Source organism: Anguilla anguilla, chromosome 9 (genome assembly GCF_013347855.1).
Source record: "Anguilla anguilla isolate fAngAng1 chromosome 9, fAngAng1.pri, whole genome shotgun sequence".
Taxonomy (NCBI): Eukaryota; Metazoa; Chordata; class Actinopteri; order Anguilliformes; family Anguillidae; genus Anguilla; species Anguilla anguilla.
Window position 1 is genome coordinate 8,868,670 of NC_049209.1, and position 13,265 is coordinate 8,881,934.

The following is a 13,265-nucleotide window of genomic DNA, read 5'->3' on the forward strand; positions in this document are numbered from 1 at the left end:
CCTGCCATTTGTACTTCATGTGACCAAGCAGAGCCACTCTAACCTTCAATTTTTCTTTTTCATTATTGCTGCTTTGGTAGTGATGGCCCCTTCCAATTGCCCGTGTTTCTCACCCTACTCTGACACTTTTGGTAATTGATTCACAAACTGACACTATATGATAAATACATTATTCATTAACAGGTCAGAAATTTAATACAGTTCAGATTACAAATTGGTGATGAGCATTATCTGCAATGAGAGAGAGAGAGAGAGAGAGAGAGAGAGATACTGACTTTTGATGCTCTTTTATTTGAACATCATGGTCAATTCATTACACTAAAATAAATTACGTAAATGAAAAAAAGGAAAATAAAAAAACAAAAAATTAAGAAACAACCAAAAAGAAAACTGAACTACACACAGTATCAAACCAAAAAACATCAAAAGGGAAAACAGTTCATATACCTTAAAGCAACGACATGTACCCCCCCTCATCCCCAACACAAATTGCTTCCCCAACACACCAGGTTCTCTTGAAACCTTCAAAGTCTTTAACCATCTCTGCATATGCATATTCTACTCGCAAGCGAGCTAAAACATAACATTTAAAAAGCAGTTCTGGGTCCACAGGACCAGATCCCTGTGCCTTGTTCCGTTGTAGAGAGAGAGAGAGAGAGAGAGAGAGAGACTTTGATGCTCCTTATTAACGATAATAAAAAGAACCAAAAAAGAACACCAATACACACAGTATCAAAACAAACACAAACTTAAAAAATGCATATATATATATAAAAAGAAAAAAAGAGAAAAGTGAGATAGAGAGAGATAATAGTCTATTAGACAGGTATAAGAGCAGAGAATATTTATAGTTTTAAATGGAGCTGGAACATAAGAAAAATACTATAAAATAAAGGCTAGAGGCATTGTTTCAGATACCGTGGCTTTACACTAGAACAAAAGACAAGAGATCGTACAGCTTTAATGTTGATCAGTGGCCTATTCCACTAATGGGAAGCCTGAGAAAAGAAAAAGGTTTTGCAACAGAATAACGATAAAGAGATATGGGACTCAGGGGGAGTGAGGCAGTGCATAAAGACCTCAAACTAAAGAAGCAGAATGTTTCACATAAGACCAGCTAAACTACTGTCTCCAAAAGACAAACAAGCCACTGGGAAGAAGAGCAGAGACAGCGGCACACACAGAAATGGCAGGGAAAGCAAAAGTGCAGCAGGTAGAAAAAGAAAAAAGCAAAGGATCAAAGGAAGTATGAAAGGTGAAAATAAAATGTAAGAGAGAGATAAGAAGTGCATGTCCAGCTATTTGTATCCTGATAACTAACTGACTCTCTCTGTCATGACTCACTTTCGATGCACTCAGAATGCGCTTTATTCTCTATGACCTCCAAGAGCAGAACAGTTGAGAGCACTTTGAGGAGAAGTAGAGAGGGAGGTAGATAACAGAGACGTGACAAATGATTTGTCCGTTTTGTCTAAACAAACAGCAGGTAAAAATATAGGAGGACTGGAGCTAGTTAACCAAAGGCAAAATCATGTGCTGCTGTTTGTGTCCGAGTTCCCGAGTGTTTATGAGTGGCCTCCATCCCTTGTTGTCCCAAACCCACTGTGAATGGGAAACCCCCGTGCTGGTTCGAGGCGTAGAAGGCACAGGTGGTCACCTAGGGAACCATCCATTCGACGGGGCACAAAGCGGGTCCTCAATTCCTGTCTCCAGCTAGCACTGCCCACCCCATCCCCTTCCACCCCCAGTCAGCAATCTTGCCTAGAGTGGCAGAAAGGCTTACAGCCCAGCCTGGGGAATCCACATGAGCATTCTTTTATAAGATGCTTACACCACCTACAAAACAGCTACCGTGAAATTTTTATATGCCGTTGGCCTTGCATTTGTAACTGGGTTTCCATTTTTCTACTCTCATGGATTTTTTTGTCCTCACTTGAACTGTAACATTAAGCGCTATATTGACAGATTCCTTGCCGTTGTGTCTGTGTGCTCTTGCTGTATTTAATGGCCTTTTGGTGTTGGGCCCAAACCGGCAGAGCTAATACCGTTTGAGAATCGCACTGCCGAGTGTTTCACTGTGCTTATGAGACAGAATCTCAAAGCAGCAGGATAATAAACACACAGATTCACACAGAAATCAGCAGCACCATGGCAACAGTGCTAAAAAGATGGAAACTGGGGAAACAAGTCGAGAATAAGGACATGACCTTATCAATGGCAACATGGTTTCATAATGTGCTCTTCCTCATAAACGCCACCACCATCATCATCAGTCAAAGAATATGTCATTTTGACAGAATGTTTGATGCAATGAATGGCAACAGCAGTAATGCAAACATAATAACTAAGGCTCACTGTTCTTTACACTAACAAAATGTTTTATATTTTAGGAGGTGAGCCTAGATGACACCTTTATCAGCTCTAAATAATAACTATAATCTGTATATTAAGACAAAAAAATTAGAATTGCCAGTTCATCAATGGAATATGGTAATAAAGTTTTTAATCATTATGCAGCATTATAAAACTAATGATATAACATCATAATTCACTTTTGGAAGCTAGTTGCTGTAATCTGTTAATAATATTTACTTATTTTTATGAAAATGACTACTGTCCTAAAGCTATTCAGATGTTATGCTACATAATATCCATTCCAGTGAAGTGTTTATTTATAATTCTGTCCCAGCCATTTTGGATAACCCTAACCCTAGGCCTAACCCTAGCCCTAGCCCTAGAAATGTTGGGATTTTTTCAAAAAGAAATACATTTTCTATAGTTAATGCCTAGATATTATCAGTAAGCCATAAATTCACAACTCATTGATTACAATTATTGATTAATCTACTGCACCCGAGCACAACAGATTTACCCTCCCTTATGTATATAGTCCATTGATTTTCTATTCTTTTGAAATATTTGGACCAAATGGAAATTTGTACTGAACTGACCCTCGACAGAAAGTAAATTGAATTAGCCTCTGACTAAACAGAAAAACAATGTGTTGTCAAGGAAAATGATTCTTCTGAATGGGAAAAGATGCAGTAGAAAGGTAGACATTTTAGTAGGGTTGTCTTTGTGACATCCACAAAGATTGGTTGTCACAATAGTCAAAGGAAATTCAGAGGAATAGGCATGAATTAGTATTATGAACATGTGCTTTTGTGAATTATTGCTCAAATAATATAACGATCTAAAATGAAATTTTTAAGGCTTTTCAGTCTTTTTATGCTATGTTTTGAGTTTTGGATTTTTCAACTTAAGTTACAATTAATTCATGACTTTGACTAGGTTCCTTAATAAAGAAAGAGAGAGAGAGAGAGAGAGAGACTGTATATTAATGACTTGGAGAGCTGCTGCACAGATGGTTTGTGTTGGGTCTAGAGCAATATTTCCATGGAACAAATTTATGCCAGCTTTTTAAATAGTATTTTTATATACAAATTAGCATATTATATATAATATTATAGTATATAATTTTTTATATATTAATAAACAGTTTATGTCTGTTATATTTTAATCTTTTTATATTGTTGTTGTTATTCCTTTCATCATTGCTGTTATTATTCTGAATGATTATTATACTTTGGCAATATGAATATCAGAATATGTCATGCCAATAACACATTTTTAATGTGAAAGTTTGAGAGAGAGAGAATCAGAGAATGGGGAGAAGGCGAGACACCAATCTGCTGTGTTCAATGTTTTGCCTTCCATGGAATACCCCTGAGTGTATAGTGTCATTTCTTTTCTGTCGTTTTCCACAAAAAAAAAAATGCCCAGAGGCATGTGTGTTAGTACATGTGTGACCTAATAGGGTCTGACAGAATTTCAATGTTCTGGTAATTCTGTTTCTTTGCATACAGTACATGTGTTTTGTGTATGTGTGTGTGTGTGTGTGTGTGTGTGTGTGCCTGTGAATGTGCATGCATGTGTGCATACAGTATGTGTGTGTGTGTGTGTGTGTGTGTGAGAGAGAGAGATAGAGTTTGTTTGTGAGTGAAAATCTATTTCTGTTCAAATCTCCTTGACCTTGAACAGCCACCTTTGTGCTGATTCTTTGTAGCATCAGAAACCACACACTGTGGCTCCCTGGGAAACCTGTGTTTTTTAATGCATCTAATGGCTTTTACTTTTATTGTCAGCAGTAGCCTTTTAAGACAACCCCCCACCATCCATCTGTGGCTGGAAAAGACGAGCTGACCCATTGGTGTCAGCCCCCATTTTGTGCTCTATGAAGCAAACACACTGTCCAAAAAGAGCTCCAGGCTTGCACACAAAAGACGCTGTCATACCCCAATACCATCTCCCTCCCAGCCCAAGGCTACCTAGACCCGATTGTCACACATGCTCTGCTCGTACATGTTTCCCTTGTTCACAAAAAGAGATGATTTAAAAAATGAAAAATTGTAACTTAACAAAAAAAGAAAGAAAGAAACAAGCACCCTTGACTACAGGATGACAAATAATCACAAAATAGGGGGGGGGGGGGGGGGGGGTGGTGAAGAGTCTGGCCTTTCCGCCATCTGCCCTGGGTGCTTAAACACAACCTCTCTTTCTTTTTCAGAGCTTGAGTTTTTAAGGCTTTTCAAGCATAGCTTTGCTCGAAGGCATTAGTGTTCAGAAAGGCTATAGTTCCACATAACCCAGATCATGCTCAATTCTAATGATATCAGTGACGAGAAGTAATAATAGTAATAATAATAATTGTATGCCAGTACTGATCTATGGGTTGTCAAAAACGACTTATAACATGTGGTAACAGTTTCTATGAAGAAAACGCAGATAAAGCCTTTTAGCTACATTTATTGTGCCTTGTGATTAGGGCCACCAGTTTATCCATTGTTTTCTTGCATTGTACTTCAGTCTTCCCTCAGCTAGAGGTCGCGATAGCCTCTTTGGCAAGCCCCTTCTCAAACAATTGTTCTATTTGCACCACCTCAGTAATCTAAGTTTATGAAACAACTGCGTCTAATTAAGCACAGATGATGACTGGTAGCAATGATTACACACTCATGTTAAATGTTTCTAAAACATTGACCCATTTACGGATTGCCAGCAATAGCCATTTTTTAGGACTGTTTCTGATTTGGTCTAAGTGACTTAGGAGCCCTTTTCACTCCTCCTAACTTTCACAGATTTGTGAGCTGGTTTTAGCACAAAATGCTTTGTGAGTTACTCTTAGACCAAAGACTTAGGAGTTCTAAATTTAGGGCTGAAACACCAAATATTTTTAAGTTTCTCCTAAATTGTCGAGTTAGTAGCTACTTTTATCTTTAAGATGTTTTGTAAATATGGCTCCTGGTTTCTTATGAAGTCTACATGCAAGCACCAGCATCACTCTGAATGTCATTTTAGCCTTCACACAACAGATGTACAGGGTTTTATGCTCATTTCTGAAGTATTCTCTCACCCAGGTTTGTGCTTGTTAAATATAAACAATAATATTATCTAGACTCTGCACATTGCTCCCAAATGAGATCATTTCATTGTTTAATGATAAAGAACAATCAAAGCACTAATTATAAGATTATAAAGTAATACTTTCTATACACATATAATGCACTTATAATTACCTATGAGTTGTTATGAGTGCTTATGGCAATGTTCATAGTGCATCATAAGTGCATCATAAGGTTTTGCAACAGCCTTTATGTGATGTTATATCTGATGAAAAAGACGTTTTCAACATAGAAAAATGCCAAGTTCACATATGTCCATTTTGTGTCTGTATCCAATGTTTTTATTGGCTGATGTTCCTAAATGTCCACTGTGAAGACGTATTCTTTGTGGGCCTGGAGCATTTGTGATAATGTAGGCAAGAAGAAGGAAATAACTTTGGGGCTTTAGTGTGGACATGTGAAGTTGTTTGTAAATTCAGTTTGTTGAAATGGGGTCAGAAGGTACAGAAATTAATGTTTCTAAGGCCTGAGAGTCTGTGGTCATTGTGGTTATTTCTGTAGGGAACCCTGAAAAGTGCTAAGTTCTCAGTACTGTATAGGTATGGGGCATGCTGACCCAAAAAGATGCATACCTGCCATCCCAATAGTTATAACCACTCTCATTTTGCTAGTTTCAATTTCCCACAGTTCGTAACAAAACTTACTGCCTTAACTGCAAAAGTATTATGATAGTAGAGCTAGCGGTAAAGCCGAATTTATGTGGAAGCATGCATGTTCTCATGCTTCTTTCTTGGCTTTTGAAGTGATCCTGGCTCCAAATCTTCCTTTAATAATGTCCTTCTTTTCCTGAATCAGGTTTAAAAAAAAACTGTTTTTGCGTACAGTTTGGTTTTTATTTTTGTTTGCAGGGCAATGTAGCATCATAAATGTTTCTGTCAGCCATGGTCATTCTAGCCCAATAATTAGAAGGTTGTTTAAGTGCATAACTGATAAATATTTTATGAACTGCCAGACATGTTAGAGGCTGACAATTAGCAGTGTTGGGGAAGCTACTTTGAAAGCATAGCTTTGCAAGCTACCAATTACTTCACAGAAAAGCTACCCTAGGGAGAAATCTAGTTTGGTTAACTAAAGCTACTTAGAAAAAGTAGTTCAAACTACTTTGTAAAAAAATGATCAAATTGACAATGTACATATGATACAAAAGTATAACAAAATATAATACAAAAAAGTCACATGCCAGCAAAAAATGCCACTCAATTGAATTTATTGCAAAAAATGCCCACTTGTTCACAGGTCATACATAAACCAAAAAAATAAAATACCCCATGATTCATGGGAAAGTGCAAGGAATGTCAGCTTTGGTTTTGTATACAATGTCCATCAGTCAGACACCTGCCTTCCAGAAACTAGAGTCCAGGTGGAGGTATTGTACTAAGTAGGATTACTCAGTTAGCCAGGTAACTTCTAAAATAGCATGTAACAACTTCTCTGAACATTTGTTAATAAATAGCAATAATCAATACTTATGACTAATTGACACCTAATATATTCAAGTTTAGTATTACAAATTCAGATTCAAAACATTAAAAACTATAGCCAAATATTTTTCACAGGTGAGCTGACAATCCAGCTTCCTGGAATACCCCTGAGACCCAAACCTGTCCTAAACAAAACAATCCTATCTGGGCTTTTCACAAGGACAAAATTGCAAGGAATGTTATATTTTTGTTGTAAACAAATCAAATGGATTTTGTATTATCTGACTACAACTAAAACAGTAAAGAAAAAAAATTATATTATGTTTGTAGTTTCAGTAGTTAACTACACAAAAAATGGCAAAAAAAAAAAGTAAATTAACTACTTGAATCACTATGCAAATATGAATGTAGTTGAACTACCGGCAGGCTACTGCAAAATGTAGTTAAACTACTAGTTTAATTACATGTAGTTCACTACTCCCCAACACTGACAATTAGGCATGTACACTTAACAGTTCAGCATGATTTTTGAGTTCGCGTCAGATACAGTTAGCCTGTGTTTTATTTTTAAAACTTTATTTGAATTATGACAACGGTATTTGTAGCTCACACTACAGTATTTCTATGATGAATTCACTGACACAGACTCATCCCCTATAAACCAATCAATCACTGTGGGCACAGTAAATAAGCTCATTCGTGAAGCACAATGTCATTCATGGCAACAAGGTCAACCCTGCCCTTTCTCTTTCTCTTTCTCTTATACTGTAAGGGTTCTCCCCATTCTTTCATAAAAATTAGTCTTAGAAGCTTTATGAATAGATTTTCGTGCCACATAGGAGAACTCCTAGTGGTTTGATAAAGTGTTTTGTGAAAGTGGTGTTGGTTGGTCAGGGTGCAGTTTTATTTCTGGACTAAGAAAAACAGCAGAACACGAGGACAGCAACAGAGAGTCTTTGCTGTGCCGGCATCAACTTCTAGGGGAGATGTGAATCTTAGGTTCCACCTCACGGTGGTCATTAAAGATAACAAGACACTTTTTACACTGAGTAGGCCAGTAGAGGATTCTCTGGTGTCTTGGCAAAACACTAGGTCTGGCATCGTATTATCTCCCAGTTTAAATGAGTCACTAATCCCACCCTGTCCTCCTCTGATGATCTGTGGTGAGCATTCTGGCATGAAGAGGCTATACAGTGCATTACCCAGGTGGGTGATATACCTTTCTGCTAGCTGCAGTCGCCACACTTCCCACCCCCTGGAATTTTTTTTTTTTTTTTTTTTTTTTTTGTGGTGGTACGCTGTTTCATAGTTTTATTACATACACAAAAAGGAAATGTATTCAGGTGTTGATACACTAAGGGCTGTAGACAAAAACAAATGATATTTTAAAGCAATTCTAAAAGTAATGGAAACCAATGCAGAGACTTAAGTACTGGATAACTCTTTTAGGTGCGGGCAATAATTCCTGCAGCTGCATTCTACAAGTTACAGCTGTTCTGCTCTTTTTTCTTATAATTACAATTGTCTAACCGTATAGTCATCAATCCGTCCTTTGACAAATGTGGTTCAACTTACAGTGGTCTAACTTTAAAAATGTTCTTACGAGGAAAATAGACATACTTTTAATATGGTGAAGGTTCAAATCAGCATCCAGGACAACATCAAGAATTTCAGCTTTTGGCTGAACAGTTAAGAATTCTGTATTGATTTAACAGAAAAAAATTGTTTCATAGCATTTCAACAGCAAGCATAAATTTTATTCCCCATATGCACATTTTAAATGAATATGGCTACAAGAAAAAGTAGTTTAAATACATACTTTACAAGGTTCTGATGAAGAATTTAGAAAAAAGATTTAGAGATTTAACAGTTTCACGTTCAATAATTCAACAGAGCTGGTGTTTGAAAAACTGATTTCCCACCCTCATGAACAAAATATCATGTCATTGTTTTGTTCCCAGTGGAAGCTTGGGGAACCATTGAGCTAAACCATTAACCATTACTTTTATTATCTTTTTGTGAAAAAATGTAGATGTGAAGTGTGTGTGTGCGTGAGAGAGAGAGAGAGTGAGAGAGAGAGAGAGATACAAGTTTTAAGAGATGTTTCCGGTGAAGGATAAAAGATGAAGGGTGAACAGGAGGTCACTTGGATTGGATAGTGTGGCTCCAATTTACCTTAATTGGCAGAGAAGGATATAATTGGTGGAAAATTTTTTTTTTTTTTTTTTTTGCTTTGATTTAGGTTGCTATTGAGTTTCTGTTCCTCTCCTTTTGGACTGGGAGCGTTTTTAGGTGGTGGAATACTCTGAAGGCCTCTTCCTACCCAACCTCTGTTCCCATATTCTCTCTTTCTTTCCCCTCACACACTCCCCCCTTTCTCCCTCTCTTCATATTTTGATTTCACCCACAAAGCCTCACTCAAGTCACTCAGGCTGTGTCATAGCATTGCCAGTACATCACCCACCACAGCGCACCAAGCACACACACAAGCTTCCTGTTGAGTCACATTCTATCTCCTTCTTTGCAGGCAGCTCAGAGAAACTGAGGGTGAATATAAACTAGACAAGAAAGGGCAGACAACACGGTAAGTATGAGCCTTGATTGAAGGTAAAAGAAATAGGGCTTGTTTCTAAATATCAGCTGAATCAGCACCTCAATGTCCAAGTGCCCAGGTCCTAGAGTACATCTCTAGTGCACACGTACACATACATACACACGCTCGCACGCTCACATGCACGCACATACTGTACACTTTTTCCTTGGGAGTGAAGTCACGGAAGGCATCATCAAACAAAGCGACCCCCTTGACACTGTACACTGAACACATATTTAATTCAGTTAATCCATTGAGTGCTCCTTTGTTGCACAGGTCACATTCACCAGAACGAAGAGATCCGGGGCTTCTGAGTGGCCCCATAGTCTGTTATTGAGTCAGCACCGTGCCAATGCCAGCTGTGGCTGGCAGCCGCACAGGGTGATGCAGGATTGCCTCTAGTGTCGCCCAGGGATGGTAGGGTGCCAGTCGGCCAGAATGATTGCATCGCATTGTGCAGCGCTGACCCCCCAGCATGATCAGTTGTGTGTCCACAACACTCATGTCGGACTTATATATATATATATATATATATATATATATATATACTACATGGCCAAAGGTATGTGGACATCCAACATCTCATCCAAAATTATGGGCATTAATACATAGTTGGTCCACCTTTTGCCGCTATAACAACCTCCACCCTTCTGGGAAGGCTTTATACTAGATGTGGGAGCCTTGCTGCACAGAATTGCTTCCATTCAGCCAAAAGAGTATTTGTGAGATTGGGCACTGATTGGGCAATTAGGCCTGGCTTGCCGGTCAGGGCTCGGTGCAGACCAGTCAAGGTCTTCCACACCGTTCTTGACAAAACCATTTCTATATGGAGCCTCTCTGCGTGCCTGGGGGGCATTGTCATGCTGATACAGGAAAGGGCCTTCTCCAAACTGTTGGGAAAGCACAGAATTGTCTATAATGAGATTGTAAGCTGTAGCATTACAATTTGCCTTCACTGGAACTAAGGGGCCGAGCCCAAAACATGAAAAATAGCCCCAGAGCAAGGGGTGACCAGATATTTTTGGTCATATAGTGTATATGTACAAGAATAATTAGGGAGCCCCTGGTGGTCGCAGGGTCCTTAGCAGAAACTTATGTCACATATTGGGTTGAGCTGGCTCTGGCACTGATAAGTAAAATTGGAAATTCAAAAAAGGAGATAAAAACACAGGAAAAGCATAAAAAATGAAAAGATTCAATGTATTGTTTAAGTCTCAGGATGAATTGGACCATATTAGGGACTAATAATCTGGTTCCACAGTAGCATACTATATTATTTAAATAAGCAAGCTACTAATAGCCCTTTGCATCAGCCAGAATACCTCTGTTTATTGAAAGTACACAACCTGACTGACTGACAGCTACAGGACTTCCAGCTCTAATGTGTTTTTTGGACATGCATGTGGAACTTTTACTAATGTAGGTTCTGAAATTCTTTTGATACATGTACTTTTATTTCAACCCAAAGTACTAAATAAGACTGCATGCCAGTTAGCTGGGGAAAGAAATAGAAAAAAGGCTCTAGAAACTATTTCTCTGTAGCAGAGCCAGGTACACAACTATCATGTGATGTCAGATCCAGGTTAGTATTCAATAAGTAACAAACTAATAATAACAAAATAAATAACAAACTAATTTATTAAGATAACTTTTAAAAGCTGGCATAAAATCTGTGTAGCAGCGAGAGAGAGAGAGAGAGAGTCTCTCTCTCTCTCTCTCTCTCTCTCCCTCTGAAATTCTAATTCAAGTTGCTTTATTGGCATGAAAAACAAATGTAATTATTACCTAATAACATAATAATAATAATAATAATCATAACAATAACAACAACAATAATAATAATAATAACAATAACAAAAAATAATATCAACAACAATAGTAAGTCTAAAAATATGTACATGTTCATATGTTTGGTGTGGAGGACACTCATTGTCCCTTAAGTTATGACACGCTGAAATGAACGGTGCCACAGCTAGGACTGTTGTATTCTCCTAATAAAATTTCTCATTTTTCTTCTTTAGATAGGTAAATGAAATAATTTATAATTAGAGGTGATTATTAGTATATAAATTGAGGATATATATTTATTTAGGAAGTGCATCACTGTTTCTACCTCTCCTGTCTCACAGTGATCACATGTTTGGTCTTCTTTTGGTGACCATGAGTCATCTGCCTTTTTCAATTGCAAGCGTGTGGTCACTGAGCCTGTACTTGCTCAGCATCCGTCTCTGCTTTGTATCTCTGACAGAGAAGAGATACCCTGTCTCTGCCAGTGTGTACTTTCAGGTTCTCTGTTTAGGGCCTGATAACTGATAATACAGTTTATTTTGGGATTGTGTTTCTTTGTTTCAGTGGTACAGATAGGAGTCTTTGATGTGTTTTCTAATTTAGTATAATTTGGGCAGTTATGAAGCAGTGCTGATCTGAAGCTGGTTTGTGTTAGTGGGTGTTAATAGTAGTCTAGAAAGGTTCAGAACCAACTGATTGAGAGGGGATAATGTTTTAGGCTTTTTATCTCTCTCTCTCTCTCTCTCCCTATTAACGAACTTAGTCAAAGTCATGAATTAGTTGTAACTTAAGTTTACAAATCCAAAACTCAAAACATAGCATAAAAAGACTGAGAAGCCTTAAAAATGTCATTTTAGATAATCATATTACTTGAGCAATAATTGACAAAAGCACATGTTGATAATAGTAATTCATGCCTATTCCTCTGAATTTCCTTTGACTTTTGTGACAACCAATCTTTGTGGATGTCACAAAGACAACCCTACTAAAATGTCTACCTTTCTACTGCATCTTTCCCCATTCAGAAGAATAATTTTCCTTGACAACACATTGCTCTCCTGTTAAGTCAGAGGCTAATTCAATTTGCTTTCTGTTGAGGGTCAGTTCAGTACAAATTTCCATTTGGTCCAAATATTTCAAAAGAATAGAAAATCAATGGACTATATACATAAGGGAGGGTAAATCTGTTTGGATGCGCTCGGGTGCAGTTTGTAGAGTGCTGGGTGTGGGTCGATACATTAATGCATGCTCTCTGCCTTGTCTGCTCTCTGCTGTCACACTATGGGGTGGAGCTGCAATAAATTAAAATGGGGCATTACTGCTAACTCTTAGAATAAATTAAAATGGTTTTGCTTCCGTAAACACAGCCTGACTGTGTAATTACTGCACAATTCTACTGAGAAGAAGAACGACAGAGAGAGAGAGTGACGGAAAATGAGTGACAGAGACACAGAGAGAGAGAGAGAGAGAGAGGCTAGTGTTTAGTGTTTAAGTGTGTTAAAATTCTCTGTCAGCATGTGTCAGCAAGCATACCAGTCGATTGGCACACACGCTTGTGAATCAGTGTTTAAATTCTCCCCCTCTGTGAATGGGAGTGTCATCAGAAATATGACAGGGGGAGTAAGAATTTTGAGGTGAAAGGAGGGGGCATGCTGGAGAGAGGTATGTCAGAGACTCACAAATGATTCACTCAGCCACTCAACTGCATTTTTAAAGACTTTATTGATTTGTTATAACACATGAAGTATGGAAAAGAAGGCTTTCCAAAGGTAACTTTACAGTAACAGCTGTACATTACAGTTTCGTTTTTCTCCACCCACAAATCAGATTGCAGCCAGCCCTGTTGAATCTAAACCCACTCATATTGAACCTCACCATCACCTTACTATATTTCAACAAAAATAGTTGTTGAAATATGTCAGTCTGGGAAAGGTTACAAAGCCATTTCTAAGGCTCTGGGACTCCTGTTGTCTCCAAATGGAGAACACTTGAAACAGGTGA